Here is a 12,464-nt window from a genome sequence, read left to right on the forward strand (position 1 = left end):
TGTGGGTGATATAAGTATGACCAATTCGGATTCTTGCAATGACTACCTCCTCCCTACGAATGGTTCTGTAGGAAGGAGTCCATTCTCCTAGAGTTGGTTTCATTGCGTGAAGTTTGTTATTTACAGCATCATTCCATGATGCCTGCCACTTCTGACGTAAGAACTTTCTGATACAAGGTTTAAAGTCAGTATATGGTATTTTAAAATCAGATGGTTCTTGAGAAAGGGCCATTTTAGCAGCGCGATCTGCTTTTTCGTTACCTTTAATACCAATGTGGCTAGGTAACCAACAGTATATTATATTGTGGGAGACACTCAGCTCGGTATTTTTTACGAGTATGTTTTTCAATAATGGGTTCTCCAGTTTTCTATTGTGTAGCGACTGGAGTACTGATAGCGAGTCGGAGAAGATGATAGTGTTTAAAATACGGTTCTTTTCTATATGTTGCAGAGCAAGGTCTATTGCTCTGATTTCGGCTGTAAAAATTGATGCTCCATTTGGTAAGCGAACTTGCGTTGTGTGATTTCCACAAACAAAGGCTGCAGCAGCCTTTTCCTCATCCTTTGATCCATCAGTGTAAATTCTGGTGTAGTTTTTAAATTCGGTGAGGAGTTCATGGTAAGAGTTGTGGAAGATAGAAGGGTTTGTTTCGGACTTTTTCCCATCGTGTAGCGTAAAACGTACTTTTGGTTGTTTAATTAGCCAGGGTGGTGTTTCGGAGATGGATGTTTTCTGAATTTTTGAAAGATCTATATTTGTAGTCTCAAGGCTGGGTGATATTCTAATGCCAAAGTAAGGTATGGCGTTTGGTTTATTTTCGTATAAAGTTTTGTATTTGGGTTGAAAAACAGCCGAAAAAGCAGGATTCAGTGGGTTTGATTTTAATTTGAGAGCATACTGTGCGGAAAGCATTTCTCTACGATGCGATAACGGTGGTTCATTCGCCTCAGCTAGAAGGCTTTCACACGGGGATGTTTTAAATGCTCCCAGAGCCAGTCCTATTCCCTGATGGTGAATTGGATCAAGCATTTTAAGATACGATTTTCTGGCAGAACCATACACAACGCAACCATAGTCTAGTTTGGAGCGAATAAACGTTCTGTATAAATTTAGGATGACTTTTCTATCAGCACCCCAGTCAGTGTGCGCTACTACTTTAAGTAGGTTAAGTGCTTTTAAGCATTTAGCTTTTAAGTTCTTTAGGTGTGGAATAAAGGTCAGTTTTCTGTCAAAGATTATACCTAAAAATTTGGTTTCCTCAACAACTGGAATAGGTGTTCCATCCAGTGTGAGGTTCGGTTCATCGTGATGTTTTCGTAGCTGACAGAAATGCATGCATACCGTTTTTGATTTCGAGAATTTGAAACCGTTTGCATTGGCCCAATTTTGAATTTTGTTTATATTTTGCTGCAGTTGTCTTTCAATTGTATGCATGTGCTTTGACCGATAACATATTAGAAAATCATCAACGTATAACGAACAATCCACACCTGGAGTCAAACAGTTGGTGATGCTATTAATTTTGATGTTAAAGAGCGTCACAGATAAAATACTGCCCTGGGGCACACCCATCTCTTGCTCGTGCAGATCTGAGAGGGTAGAGCCCACTCGTACTTTGAATTCTCTGTCGGAGAGAAAGTTGGATATGAAAGAGGGCAGACGGCCTTTCAGACCTAGATCGTTCAGGTCATTTAGTATCCCGTACTTCCATGTCGTGTCATAGGCCTTTTCTAAATCAAAGAAAACCGCTACTAAATGTTCTTTCTTAATAAATGCATCGCGAATGAATGTTTCTAGTCTAACCAGATGATCATTGGTGCTCCGGCCATATCGAAAGCCACTTTGGAAAGGAGATATTAAATTGTTAGTTTCCAAATACCAGACAAGCCGAGAATTGATCATTCGTTCCATTGTTTTGCACACACAGCTTGTGAGTGCAATTGGTCGATAGCTGTTGGGGTCTTCGCTATCTTTACCGGGTTTGGGGACTGGTATTACAGTTGCTTCTTTCCAGATTTTTGGTACATTACGAGTAATCCATAAATCATTGAAGAGTTTCAAAAGAGATGTTAATGATGATTCTGGAAGGTGTTTTAGAAACTGGTAATGTATCTCGTCAGGCCCGGCGGATGTATCATGGGCCTTATCTAAAGCCTCCCTAAGCTCCGATAGTGAGAACAATTGATTATAACTTTCCGAGTTGTTGGATGTGAATTTTAAACGTGACTTTTCTTTTTGAGTTTTAAGTTTTCGGAAGGCTTCTGAATAATTAGATGATGAGGAACTTTTCGAGAAACTGTCAGCAAGAATATTTGCAATGTCACGTTTTGAACTAAAGTTGTTATTATTCAGTGTCAGATGTCGGAGAGGGTTTTGCTTTCTCTTTCCGTTTATTTTGCGTATAGTGTCCCAAAATTTTTTAACTGAGGAACGAGAGTTTAAAGAAGAAACATACTTCTTCCATGATGCTCTTTTACTTTCTTTGATTATGCGGCGAGCTTTGGCCCGGGCAATGCGATATATATTTAAGTTTTCGGGCGTCGGTTGATTATTAAATTTCCTTAATGCTTCTCGGCGTAGTTTAATGGCTTCCTTACATTCCTTAGTGACCCAAGGTTTTTGGGTTCTTTTACAATATGGCGAGGACTTGGGAACGGATTCTTCTGCAATCTCTATTAAAATAGATGTAAAATGCTGAATGGTGTCGTCAACATTGAAAACTGTATCGTCATTCAGCCTAGTTTTACAGAGTGTTTCAAACTTGGCCCAGTCGGCCTTCTTTAAATTCCATTGTGGAATTACTTCATCGACTGTAGAGTTAAGATTTACAAGAAAGATTGGGAAGTGATCGCTGCTGTGAAGGTCATCAGCGACCTTCCATTCATAGTCCAAAAGCAGCGAAAGAGAACAAATTGTCAAATCGATGCTTGTGTCTGTACCCGTGCCTGGGTGTAAATATGTAGGTGCTTTGGTATTATATAGACACAGATCATGTCTAGAAATAAAGTCTTCAATTTTGTGACCTCTGTCACTTATATGATTTGATCCCCATAAAATGTTATGGGCATTAAAATCCCCGAGTAAAACAAAGGGTGAGGGAAGCTGTTTAACAAGATTGTTGAGTTCGTTTGGTACTAGGTTAGTGTTTGGTGGTAAATAAATAGAGCAAAATGTAATCACCCGATGTAGAGTGACGCTTACAGCAATGGCTTGTAAATTGGTGTTTAAATGAATGAAGCTATGAGGAGCTCTGTTGTTTACAATAACAGAAACTCCTCCTGATGCCCTATCAACATTTGGAGAGCAGGTGTTAAACAGGGAGTAGTTTTTAAATGTGATATTGTCCGTATCTTTCAAGAATGTTTCTTGAAGGCATAGTACCGCAGGATCATGTTCGTTTAAAAGCAGGAGAATATCATTGTAATTTGCTTTAAGTCCTCGACAATTCCATTGTATGATAGTGTTTTTCATTATAAATTTAAATTAAAGATTGTGGAGCTAGGTTAGACCTTTCGCAGAGGGAATTTGTTTGGTTATTTCTCTGGAGGAAGTACGGGGGTGAATTTTTTGTTTGTAGGTCTGGAGTTCCCTTGGGCGCATGCAGCAGATTCTTCTGCATCCATGCTCTCGATGTCTCCAAACCTGTTATAAAGTTTGATGGGTCATCTGACCCCTTTTGTTGCCTGTTTCCGTGAGATTTTTTACTCTTTGGTGATTTAAGTTGTTGGGTATTATTAAATGTAGTCTGAGTAGATGCCGTGTTTTTCTGTGCTTGGTAATGGGGGGTGTTTGAATTTGGTGTTGAATCGGGTGCTTCTGTTTGTGTTTGAGCATCCTTCGTCGTTTTAGGATTGCTCTTCACTATAGTGGAGAAGGATGGGCCAGGATGGTCTGTTTTTGCCTGTACAATTTTTCTGGCTTCTGGATAGGGAATATTATTTGTGTATTTTACCCTCTGAATTTCCTTCTCCTGTTTCCAGGTATCGCAATCCTTGGAATTTGCGTGGTGCTCTTTTCTGCAGTTGACACAATGCGGAGTTGCTCTACAATCAGATTCCTGATGAGCATTGTCTCCGCATCGGCCACATATTTGGCTCTTGGAGCAGCGGTCTTCGTGATGGCCGTATTTTTGACACTTATAACACCGAAGTGGGTTGGGAATGTAAATCTCTACCTTTACTTGCAAAAAGCCAACTTTTACCACTTTGGGTACAGTTGGCCTGTTCAAGGTGAGTACAATGGTGTTGGTGTCCTGCAGATTGTTATTACGTTTAATACGTATTCGTCGGACTGCAGTGACACCTTCACCTTTCATTCCTTCGATGATGTCAGCGTCGGTGACTCCAGCCAAGTCACGGCAGCGAATCACGCCTTTGGACGTATTCAGTGTGGTGTGAGCGAATGAGGTTACTGGGATATCAAAGAACGTTTTCATTTTCCTGATATTGTCTGATTGACCTCGTCGCTCACACTCAATAAGAAGACAACCCGATTTCAACTTTTTAACACTTTTAGGTGTGCCAATCGATCCTGTGATAGTCTTTTCGATGACAAATGGAGATAGTGCGGCAAGCGGTTTCGTGGCATCTTTTGACTGTACGACCATGAAGCGTGGAAATGACTCCACACTACACGGTTCATCGTCAGACTCTGATAAGGGTTTCGATCTTTTATTTTGATTTTTTTTGGAATTATCCATGATGGCTAGATTAAAAATTCAGCACCCGTGCTCCCCACCCACCAAGGAGCCCAACAAGGGGACACTTTTCAAGTGCCAGGGATACACAAATGCCATACTCAGTTGATAAAATTACCTTTGATTGACCTTGAAGTCGCCAATTTCTGGGGTCGGTAAAATTACCCCCCGATTGACCCGTTAAGCCACCGCCTTCTAGGAAGCCTTCTAAGACTTGGAAAAGGGAAAGATAGGGGAATAGAATATAGGGGCAACGGTGGTATCAAGAGAGATACAAGGAGAAAGAGAAAGAAGGTGAGAAAGTTAATAAAGACCTCCTAGGGCTCGGCGTGACCAGCCGATTTGTCGGAACCGGGCCCATCCCGACCACCCGTCTAAGAGAAGTAGAGGCCAAAGCAGTGTATTGCAGGGAAAGCCTCTGCTCAACTACCAGGATCCTTTCCTCCCCCGACACGGGACGCAACCCATGGCAAACAGGTTGCCTCTACTTAGTCGCCTTTTACGACACGTAGCGAGGCACGTCGGGCCAATTCTACAACCCCGGACCCGCAGGGGGAGTAAAGAATTTGAAGTCAACGGTTAAGAAAAATTGGTTAAAATTTAAAATTTTCAGACTGACGCCAAATTGGTTTTTAGTACCTGCAAATTATAAGGTTCTTGACTTGAAATACCAAAATATGTTCGCTTGGCTTAAAAGGTTTGTTATTTCTTATTATTACCCATGACGTTGAACTCGTCTTACAATAAATACAGATACATATAAATTCTTAATAGAGTTTAACTTTGCAATACATCTGAGATGTATAAAAATACAAGATACTTCAAATACTTCGAAGAAATTGAAACGTTACCAAAATATACCAGTCTTGTGTAGAATGTCTTGTCGTATTCAAATGCCTACATTGATAATCTAAAGAAAATATTACAAAACAGATCATAGTATTTTGCGTGTAAGAAAGGTGGAATATCCGTCAGTTTGTCGGAACGAACTAGCCCGGCACAGCCAGTGTTAATTTTATGTGATCTTGAAAACAAGTCGATACCAAGAAAATGTTATCCTTTTAGAGATCCCCTTATCTTGTAACCACCATGTTGTGTATTTTCAATTTCCGTCTGACTTTGAAGTTCACAACCTTTTTCTTTGGGTTTACATAACATTTCGTAGTAACTGCTTTGTTTAAAATTTATATACTTAACCGCTATAGACAACATGAGGAAATTTGTTGATTTTTACAATGGAATGGATTGTACAATTCTTGCATAAAAACCACAATCATTACATCTAAATATATGACGCCTTACAGTCCTGGTGTGCCATAAAACCAGCCAATCAGCCAAAACCTAACATTAACAGTTAATCAGCTTGCTACTTGTGCTTACCAAAGGGTGAAAATCCGCCCGAGTGCGTTTCTTGCAATGTCCCATTCAACGCGAAGTACTTGATGATTGGTTGTATCTCCACCCTACACGTGAATCGTTATTACAATATTCAGTACGTGAAGCAAGTTAGCATTTATTCGAACATTATGCTTGCATGCAACCTATTTCATGAGCCATTTGTACTGTTGATATATATTCTTTACTGTTGATCTTCTTCCCATTACAAAGAATAACTACATTCCCAGTTTATCGGCATCATTGTTTCAGAGCAATCTTTTTTGAGGGTAGGTGGGGGCTTTATATTTCATCGTTGTTAATAAACCTTTTTAATTAGGTTTAATTTATGATATAAAGTTGTGTTAGATGCTGTGCAGTAAAATCCATTATCAGTATTTCATTGGCACATTTTTACCCAGCCGTGGTACTGTTCATCACCCTAGTTTCACTTTTCTTGTAATTTCTTTTTATCAGCTTTAAATAATCTTATATGAAATACTTTCTACGCAGGTAAATAGTCTAATAGTGCTGGTGCGCGGTTAAACCAGTCAGTCTTATTGTCCTTTGTATAAGCCATTAACATATCCAGTTAATAGGGAAAATTGTCATATTTGGTCGAATGACAGCAAGAGGATAGTTTGACTTTTTGGTCTAATAATGCTTTAGTTCGGACACTACAAAACGAGTATCTTCCTTATTGCCGAGATAACTGGAATACATTGGGTTTCCCATGGACACGCCAAGATAGCTGACCCAGGCTCTACGACTATAGGATTCGAACTCGAGCTCCGTTTGAAATCCACCAATACTAAAGATTACAAAAAGCTATTAACAATATACATTTTGATTTAGCCTGTGACATTTTAACAGAATGGAAATGGGCCCCTAATGGTCTAAAGTGCTCTCCGTTGCGGTTCACTACCATCTCACCTACATAGGGTAAAATATACATATAACATACCCTATCCAGAAGCAAGAAAACTCGTTCAGGCCAAAATAGCCCATCCTGGCCCATCCTTCTCCATTGTAGTGAAGAGCAATCCGAAGACAACAAAGGACGCTCAAACACAAACAGAAACACCCGATTCAACACCAAGCTCAAACACTCCCAATTACCAAGCACAAAAAAACACGGCATCTACGCAGACTACATTTAATAATACCTAACCACCGAAATCACCAAAACATAAAAACAAATCTCACGGAAACGGGCAACAAAAGGGGTCAGAAGATCCCATCAAACTCTATGACAGGTTTGGAACATTGAGAGCATGGATCCAGAAGAAACTGCTCCATGCGCTCAAGGTAGCTCCAGACCTACAAATAAAAAATTCACCCCGTACTTCCTCCAGATAACAAAACACAAATTCCCTCCGCGAAAAGGCTCACCTAGGTCCACAATCTTCAATTTAAAAGGATAATGAAAAACACCATCATACAATGGAACTGTAGAGGATTTAAAGCCAACTACCATGATATTATTCTGCTTTTAAACGAACATGATCCTGCAGTACTATGTCTTCAGGAAACATTTTTGAAAGATACGGATAACATCACACCTAAAAACTACTCTCTGTTTAACAAATACTCTAAAAATGTTGACAGAGGGCTTCAGGAGGAGTCTGTTATTGTGAACAACAGAGCCGCTCATAGTCTCATCCCTTTAAACACAAATCTACAAGCCATTGCTGTAAGCGTCACACTACATCGAGTGATTGCCTTTTGTTCAGTTTACTTACCACCAAACACCAACGTCGCCCTGCGGGTCCGGGGTTGTAGAATTGGCCCGACGTCCCTAGCTACGTGTCGTAAAAGGCGACTAGGTAGAGAGCAACCTGTTTGCCGTGGGTTGCGTCCCGTCTCGGGGGAGGAAAGGATCCTGGTAGTTGAGCAGAGGCTTTCCGATTCAATAAACTACCTTGGCCTCTACCCCCTGCGTGTCCGGGGTTGTAGAATTGGCCCGACGTGCCTCGCTACGTGTCGTAAAAGGCGACTAAGTAGAGGCAACCTCTTTGCCGTGGGTTGCGTCCCGTGTCGGGGGAGAAAAGGATCCTGGTAGTTGAGCAGAGGCTTTCCATGCAATACACTACTTTGTCCTCTACTTCTTAGACGGGTGGTCGGGATGGGCCCAGTTCCGACAAATCGGCTGGTCACGCCGAGCCCTAGGAACTCTTTATTTACTCTCTCACCTTCTTTATCTTTCTCCTTGTATCTCTCTTGATACCTCCCCCTGCGGTCCGAAGTTGTAGAATTGGCCCGACGTGCCTCGCTACGTGTCGTAAAAGGCGACTAAGTAGAGGCAACCTGTTTGCCGTGGGTTGCGTTCCGTGTCGGGGGATGGAAAGGATCCTGGTACCATGCAATACACTACTTTGGCCTCTACTTGTCTTAGACGGGTGGTCGGGATGGGCCCGATTCCGACAAATCGGCTATTCACGCCGAGCCCTAGGAAGTCTTTATTTACTCTCTCACCTTCTTTATCTTTCTCCCTGTATCGCTCTTGATACCACCGTTGCCCCTATATTATATTTCTTTATCTTTCCCTTTCCCAAGTCTTAGAAGACTTCCTAGAAGGAGGTGGCTTAACGGGTCAATCGGGGGGTAATTTTACCGACCCCAGAAATTGGCGATTTCAGGGTCAATCAAAGGTAATTTTATCGACTGAGTATGGCATCTGTGTATCCCTGGCACTTGAAAAGTGTCCCCTTGTTGGGCTCCATGATGGGCGGGGAGCACGGATGCTGAATTTTAATTAAGCCAACATGGAAAATTCAAAAAAAAAATCAAAATAAAAGATCGAAACCCTTATCAGAGTCTGACGACGAACCATGCAGTGTGGAGTCATTTTCACGCTTCATGTTCATACAGTCCAAAGATGCCACAAAACCGCTTGCAGCACTATCTCAATTTGTCATCGAAAAGACTATCACAGGATCGATTGGCACACCTAAAAGTGTTAAAAAATTGAAATCGGGTTGTCTTCTTGAGGAGTGTGAACGACGAGGTCAGACAGACAATATCAAGAAAATAAAAACTTTCTTCGATATTCCAGTGACCTCATTCGCTCACACCACACTGAATACGTCCAAAGGCGTGATTCGCTGTTGTGACTTGGCTGGAGTCACCGACGCTGATATCATTGAAGGAATGAAAAGTGAAGGACACCAACACCATTGTACTCACCTTCAACAGGCCAACTGTACCCAAAGTGGTAAAAGTTGGCTTTTTGCTTGTAAAGGTAGAGATTTACATTCCAAACCCCCTTCGGTGATATAAGTGTCAAAAATACGGCCATCACGAAGACCGCTGCTCAAAAAGCCAAATATGTGGCCGATGCGGAGGCGATGCTCATCAGGAATCTCATTGTAGGGCAACTCCGCATTGAGTCAACTGTGGAAAAGAGCACCACGCAAATTCTAAGGATTGCGATACCTGGAAACAGGAGAAGGAAATTCAGAGGGTAAAATACACAAATAATATTCCCTATCCAGAAGCCAGAAAACTTGTACAGGCGAAAACAGCCCATCCTTGTCCATCCTTGTCCATTGTAGTGAAGAGCAATCCTAAAACAACGAAAGACGCTCAAACACAAACAGAAGCACCCGATTCAACACCAAATTCAAACACCCCCCATTACCAAGCACAGAAAAACACGGCGTCTACTCGGACTACATTTAATAATACCCAACCACCGAAATCACCAAAAAGTAAAAAATCTCACGGAAACAGACACAAAAAAGGGTCAGATGACCCCATCAAACTATATAACAGGATTGGAGACATTGAAAGCATGGATGCAGAAGAATCTGCTCTATGCGCTCAAGGTAGCTCCAGACCTAACAACAAAAAATTCACCCCCGTACTTCCTCCAGACAAATAACCAGATTGCCTCCGCGAAAGGTCTAACTAGGTCCAGAATCTCTAATGTAAACTTATAATGAAGAACACCATCATACAATAGAACTGTAGAGGACTTAAAGCCAAATATCACGATATTCTTCTGCTTATAAACGAACATGATCCTGCAGTACTATGTCTTCAGGAGACATTTTTGAAAGATACGGAGAACATCACACTTAAAAACTACTCCCTGTTTAACACCTCTCACAGAATGTTGACAGGGCCTCAGGAGGAGTCTCTGTTATTGTGAACAAGAGAGCCCCTCATAGCTTTAAACACCAATTTATAAGTCATTGCTGTAAGCGTCACTCTACATCGAGTGATTACATTTTGTACTATTTACTTACCACCAAGCACTAACCTAGTACCAAACGAACTCGACAATCTTGTTCAACAGCTTCCCGCACCCTTTGTTTTACTCGGGGATTTTAATGCCCATAACATTTTATGGGGATCAAATCATATAAGTGACAGAGGTCACAAAGTTGAGGACTTTATTTCTAGACACGATCCGCGTCTATATAACACCAAAACACCGACATATTTACACCCAGGCACGGGTACATACACATGCATCGATTTGAGAATTTGTTCTCCTTCGCTGCTTTTGGACTATGAATGGAAGGTCGCTGATGACCTTCACAGCAGCGATCACTTCCCAATCTCCCTTGTAAATCATAACTCTACAATTGATGAAGTAATTCCACAATGGAAGTTAAAGAAGGCTGACTGGGCCAAGTTTGAAACACTCTGTAAAACCAGGCTGAATGAGGATACAGTTTTCAATGTTAACGACCCCATTCAGCATTTTACATCTATTTTAACCGACATTGCAGAAGAAGCTATCCCCAAGTCCTCAACAAACTGTAAAAGAACCCTATAACCTTGGCTCACTAAGGAATGTAAGGAAGCCATACGACAACGCCGAGAAGCCTTAAGAAAACTTAACAATCATCTGACGCCCGAGAATTTAAGTAAATATCGTATTCTCCGAGCCAAAGCTCGCCGCACAAATAAAGTAAACGAGCATCATGGAAGAAAAATGTTTCCTCTTTAAGCTCTCGTTCCTCAATTAAGAAAGTTTGGGACACGATCCGCAAAGTAAACGAAAAGAGAAAACAATTCTTTCCGACATTTGAAACTGAACAATAACAATTTTAGCTCAAAACGTGACTTGGCAAATGTTCTTGCTGATACATTCTCTAAAAATTCCTCATCATCTAATTATTCCGAAGCCTTCCAAAAACTGAAAACTCAAAAAGAAAAGTCACGTTTAAAATTCAAATCCAACAACTCGCAAAGTTACAACCAACTGTTTTCACTATCAGAACTTATGGAGGCTTTAGACAAGGCCCATGATACTTCCGCTGATACTTCTCATATGTTATCGGTCAAAGCACATGCATACAATTGAAAGACAACTACAGCAAAATATCAACAAGATTCAAAATTGGGCAAGTACGAACGGCTTCAAATTCTCGAAATCAAAAAACGGTATGTATGCATTTCTGTCAATTACGACGACACCACGATGAACCTAAACTCACGCTGGACGGAACACCTATTCCACTTGTTGAGGAAACCAAATTTTTAGGTATAATCTTTGACAGAAAACTGACTTTTATTCCACACCTAAAACACTTGAAAGCCAAATGCTTAAAAGCACTTGACCTACTTAAAGTAGTAAAGCACACTGACTGGAGTGCTGAGAGAGAAGTCATCCTGAATTTATATAGAACGTTTATTCGCTCCAAACTAGATTATGGTTGCGTTGTGTATGGTTCAGCCCGAAGGTCATCTTAAAATGCTTGATCCAATTCATCATCAGGGAATAAGACTGGCTAAGACTGGCTCTGGGAGCATTTAAAACATCCCCGTGTGAAAGCCTACTAGCTGAAGCGAACGAACAACCGTTATCGCATCGTAGAGAAATGCTTTCCGCACAGTATGCTCGCAAATTAAAATCAAACCCTCTGGATTCTGCTTTTTCGGCTGTTTTTTAACCCAAATACAAACCTTTATACGAAAATAAACCAAACGCCATACCTTCCTTTGGCATTAGAATATCATCCAGCCTTGACACTACAAATATAGATCTTTCTAAAATTCAGAAAACGTCCATCTCCGAAACACCACCCTGGCTAATTAAACAACCAAAAGTACCTTTTATGCTACAGGATGTAAAAAAATCGGAGACAAGTCCTTCTCCGAATTGGTCATACTTATATCACCCACACCCACATACTAAAAGGTGAAGACCCACCAGAGTGCGTTTCTTGCAATGAACCATTCACTGTCAAGCACTTTATGATAGAGTGCTTTGACCTACAACCTACGCGCGATCGTTATTACGTTGTGCATGACATGAAAGAAATTTTTTATAATATAAACATCACTCGTATTATCGAGTTCTTGAAAGCCGTAAATATTTACTCTAAACTCTGACTTTTATGCTATCACCTTGTGCAGTTTTATGCAATATATATACCG

Source organism: Sinohyriopsis cumingii, chromosome 17, assembly GCF_028554795.1.
Source record: "Sinohyriopsis cumingii isolate HCF-2022 chromosome 17, ASM2855479v2, whole genome shotgun sequence".
Lineage (NCBI taxonomy): Eukaryota > Metazoa > Mollusca > Bivalvia > Unionida > Unionidae > Sinohyriopsis > Sinohyriopsis cumingii.